The sequence below is a fragment of the Artemia franciscana genome, chromosome 16 (assembly GCF_032884065.1).
Source record: "Artemia franciscana chromosome 16, ASM3288406v1, whole genome shotgun sequence".
In the NCBI taxonomy this organism is placed as follows: Eukaryota; Metazoa; Arthropoda; class Branchiopoda; order Anostraca; family Artemiidae; genus Artemia; species Artemia franciscana.
The window spans coordinates 4627676-4633211 of record NC_088878.1 but is presented as its reverse complement, the minus strand read 5'-3'; positions in this window follow the sequence as shown (position 1 = coordinate 4633211).

The following is a 5536-nucleotide window of genomic DNA, read 5'->3' as shown; positions in this document are numbered from 1 at the left end:
GCTGAGTTGCGCTTTGAAACAAACAATTTTTTTTCTGCATCCAGGTGTTAGGTTAAGTCAAAAGCTACAACTATTGCTGTCACAGAGAGGCAAGAAATTCTTCCCATGCTCTGATCCTATCAGGATAAAAACCAACTATAAATAAAGGCAGCGCTAACATGAGGAAATATTTTTAAATTATTAAAATATATCATAATATTTTAAATATTTATGTTTTTTTTTCAAAATTGGGACAAAAATTTTCGTCCCAATTTTAGGATATTCTGGGGGCAAATATTTTAAAATTAACATTTTTCAATTTTAAACTTTAATAAATCTTTTTTTTCATGGTAAGCGCCTCCCTCCCAGCAGCAAAAGATACTACCAAAGTTAGACAAGTGTTCAGCAGTTTTGGTGGGTTGGTTTCTCTGTTTTATTAGTTCTCTATTATATTTTAAAAAGTTTATGGAAATGTTATTTTCAGAAAATTTATTTCTTATTTTTTATCCCCTCCCTCTCACACTTTCATCATGACGAAGCTGTTGAAAAATAATTCCAGATAAAAATGCAGCAGAAGAAAAAAGAAAGAAAAAAGCGGAGTGGGTAGCTCTTCTTTCGAAGAGCTACCCACTCCTCATAACAAGACTACCTGAAAACTTGATATGTGAGGAAAAATTTGTATGGGGAAATTGAACATCAACCGAGTAAAGTATAGCTGAAAATATATCATTTTCCCAGTTCCTGTTAGGTTGTAGATAAAAATGCAGCACAAGAAAAAAGAAAGAAAAAAGAAAGAAAAAAACCCTTTCGAAGAGCTACCCACTCCTCATAATAAAACTACGTGAAAAAGTAGCAACGTGAACTACATGAATAAGACTGATATGTGAGGAAAAATTTGTATGGGGAAATTAAACATCAACCGGGTTAAAGTATAGCTGAAAATATATCATTTTCCCAGTTCCTGTTAGGTTGTAGATAAAAATGCAGCACAAGAAAAAAGAAAGAAAAAAGCGGAGTGGGTAGCTCTTCTTTCGAAGAGCTACCCACTCCTCATAACAAGACTACCTGAAAACTTGATATGTGAGGAAAAATTTGTATGGGGAAATTGAACATCAACCGAGTAAAGTATAGCTGAAAATATATCATTTTCCCAGTTCCTGTTAGGTTGTAGATAAAAATGCAGCACAAGAAAAAAGAAAGAAAAAAGAAAGAAAAAAACCCTTTCGAAGAGCTACCCACTCCTCATAATAAAACTACGTGAAAAAGTAGCAACGTGAACTACATGAATAAGACTGATATGTGAGGAAAAATTTGTATGGGGAAATTAAACATCAACCGGGTTAAAGTATAGCTGAAAATATATCATTTTCTCAGTTCCTGTTAGGTTGTAGATAAAAATGCAGCACAAGAAAAAAGAAAGAAAAAAGAAAAAAAACCTTTCGAAGAGCTACCCACTCCTCATAATAAAACTACGTGAAAAAGTAGCAACGTGAACTACATGAATAAGACTGATATGTGAGGAAAAATTTGTATGGGGAAATTGAACATCAACCGAGTAAAGTATAGCTGAAAATTTATCATTTTCCCAGTTCCTGTTAGGTTGTAGATAAAAATGCAGCACAAGAAAAAAGAAAGAAAAAAGAAAGAAAAAAACCCTTTCGAAGAGCTACCCACTCCTCATAATAAAACTACGTGAAAAAGTAGCAACGTGAACTACATGAATAAGACTGATATGTGAGGAAAAATTTGTATGGGGAAATTAAACATCAACCGGGTTAAAGTATAGCTGAAAATATATCATTTTCCCAGTTCCTGTTAGGTTGTAGATAAAAATGCAGCACAAGAAAAAAGAAAGAAAAAAGCGGAGTGGGTAGCTCTTCTTTCGAAGAGCTACCCACTCCTCATAACAAGACTACCTGAAAACTTGATATGTCAGGAAAAATTTGTATGGGGAAATTGAACATCAACCGAGTAAAGTATAGCTGAAAATATATCATTTTCCCAGTTCCTGTTAGGTTGTAGATAAAAATGCAGCACAAGAAAAAAGAAAGAAAAAAGAAAGAAAAAAACCCTTTCGAAGAGCTACCCACTCCTCATAATAAAACTACGTGAAAAAGTAGCAACGTGAACTACATGAATAAGACTGATATGTGAGGAAAAATTTGTATGGGGAAATTAAACATCAACCGGGTTAAAGTATAGCTGAAAATATATCATTTTCCCAGTTCCTGTTAGGTTGTAGATAAAAATGCAGCACAAGAAAAAAGAAAGAAAAAAGAAAAAAAACCTTTCGAAGAGCTACCCACTCCTCATAATAAAACTACGTGAAAAAGTAGCAACGTGAACTACATGAATAAGACTGATATGTGAGGAAAAATTTGTATGGGGAAATTAAACATCAACCGAGTAAAGTGTAGCTGAAAATATATCATTTTTCCAGTTCCTGTTATGTTGCAGATAAAAATGCAGCACAAGAAAAAAGAAAGAAAAAAGAAAAAAACCCTTTCGAAGAGCTACCCACTCCTCATAATAAAACTACGTGAAAAAGTAGCAACGTGAACTATATGAATAAGACTGATATGTGAGGAAAAATTTGTATGGGGAAATTAAACATCAACCGAGTAAAGTATAGCTGAAAATATATCATTTTCCCAGTTCCTGTTAGGTTGTAGATAAAAATACAGCACAAGAAAAAAGAAAGAAAAAAGAAAAAAAAACCTTTCGAAGAGCTACCCACTCCTCATAATAAAACTACGTGAAAAAGTAGCAACGTGAACTACATGAATAAGACTGATATGTGAGGAAAAATTTGTATGGGGAAATTAAACATCAACCGAGTAAAGTATAGCTGAAAATATATCATTTTCCCAGTTCCTGTTAGGTTGTAGATAAAAATGCAGCACAAGAAAAAAGAAAGAAAAAAGAAAAAAAAAACCTTTCGAAGAGCTACCCACTCCTCATAATAAAACTACGTGAAAAAGTAGCAACGTGAACTACATGAATAAGACTGATATGTGAGGAAAAATTTGTATGGGGAAATTAAACATCAACCGAGTAAAGTATAGCTGAAAATATATCATTTTCCCAGTTCCTGTTAGGTTGTAGATAAAAATGCAGCACAAGAAAAAAGAAAGAAAAAAGAAAAAAAAACCTTTCGAAGAGCTACCCACTCCTCATAATAAAACTACGTGAAAAAGTAGCAGCGTGAACTACATGAATAAGACTGATATGTGAGGAAAAATTTGTATGGGGAAATTAAACATCAACCGGGTTAAAGTATAGCTGAAAATATATCATTTTTCCAGTTCCTGTTATGTTGCAGATAAAAATGCAGCACAAGAAAAAAGAAAGAAAAAAGAAAAAAACCCTTTCGAAGAGCTACCCACTCCTCATAATAAAACTACGTGAAAAAGTAGCAACGTGAACTACATGAATAAGACTGATATGTGAGGAAAAATTTGTATGGGGAAATTAAACATCAACCGAGTAAAGTGTAGCTGAAAATATATCATTTTCCCAGTTCCTGTTAGGTTGTAGATAAAAATACAGCACAAGAAAAAAGAAAGAAAAAAGAAAAAAAAACCTTTCGAAGAGCCACCCACTCCTCATAATAAAACTACGTGAAAAAGTAGCAACGTGAACTACATGAATAAGACTGATATGTGAGGAAAAATTTGTATGGGGAAATTAAACATCAACCGAGTAAAGTATAGCTGAAAATATATCATTTTCCCAGTTCCTGTTAGGTTGTAGATAAAAATGCAGCACAAGAAAAAAGAAAGAAAAAAGAAAAAAAAACCTTTCGAAGAGCTACCCACTCCTCATAATAAAACTACGTGAAAAAGTAGCAACGTGAACTACATGAATAAGACTGATATGTGAGGAAAAATTTGTATGGGGAAATTAAACATCAACCGAGTAAAGTATAGCTGAAAATATATCATTTTCCCAGTTCCTGTTAGGTTGTAGATAAAAATGCAGCACAAGAAAAAAGAAAGAAAAAAGCGGAGTGGGTAGCTCTTCTTTCGAAGAGCTACCCACTCCTCATAACAAGACTACCTGAAAACTTGATATGTGAGGAAAAATTTGTATGGGGAAATTAAACATCAACCGAGTAAAGTATAGCTGAAAATATATCATTTTCCCAGTTCCTGTTAGGTTGTAGATAAAAATACAGCACAAGAAAAAAGAAAGAAAAAAGAAAAAAAAACTTTTCGAAGAGCTACCCACTCCTCATAATAAAACTACGTGAAAAAGTAGCAACGTGAACTACATGAATAAGACTGATATGTGAGGAAAAATTTGTATGGGGAAATTAAACATCAACCGAGTAAAGTATAGCTGAAAATATATCATTTTCCCAGTTCCTGTTAGGTTGTAGATAAAAATGCAGCACAAGAAAAAAGAAAGAAAAAAGAAAAAAAAAACCTTTCGAAGAGCTACCCACTCCTCATAATAAAACTACGTGAAAAAGTAGCAACGTGAACTACATGAATAAGACTGATATGTGAGGAAAAATTTGTATGGGGAAATTAAACATCAACCGAGTAAAGTATAGCTGAAAATATATCATTCTCCTATTTCCTGTTAGGTTGTATTTTCCCATTTGTATTTTTTCAAAACTTTATAGTCAAATAGCGTGGTGCTGACAAATAGAAACACCTCCAAAATATCTTAGACAACGCTGTAGCGTTGCTTATAGTAAATACCAAGGCCGTATCCAGTGGGATGCTAGGGAGTTTTATCCCCCCCCCCCGAAATCTTTGCCCTACTCGTAAAAACGTAAAAAAATAGATATAAACAAATTTTTGTTGTATTTTTTTTTTGGAAGAACCCCCAGAAAAAAAAATCCTTTTTAACCCATACCCCAAAAAGAAAACCTAAATACAACCCTGGTAAAGACCCATCAGCCTTCAATGTTTTATTATTATTTTATTTATTATCACTTTTTCCAGAGGTACTTCGCATGGAAGGGATGATCGTATGAACTTCGACGAGGGCTCATTCTACTGGAAATCGGAAGTTATAGTGCTTTTTTAAGAGTCAAGAGGGATTGTAGGGCAACTAGCCCTCCCTCCACGCCCTCTTTTCCCCAAATGCATCCGATCATCATTTTGAGATAACCATTTTGGCACAATAGTCCAAAGATCAAATAGCCATGCCTCCGAGTTTAAAAAAACCCACGGCCGGGAGTTAAGCTATGCAACTTACCCATTGCTAACGCATAAGGTTCTTAAGAAGGGGTGATTGTATTAATTTTAGAAGAGGCTCATTTGATTGGATATCAAAAGTTCTAGTTCCCTTTTGAAGAGCCAACAGTCATTGGATGGCAACAAGCCCCCCAAACACCTTTTTCCCAATTGGATCCGATCATAATTTCGAAACAGCAATTTTTTCCAAAATTCTCCATAGGTAGATAACTATACCTCTGGGGTTCACACCCCCCTAGCCTCTAGTGCAAGGACTGTAAATAATGCAATTTGTTCATTGTTAGCACGTGATGTCTTCTATCAAGAAAACAGGGCTTATTTGATCCTAGGTCTCTAAAGAAGCTTAG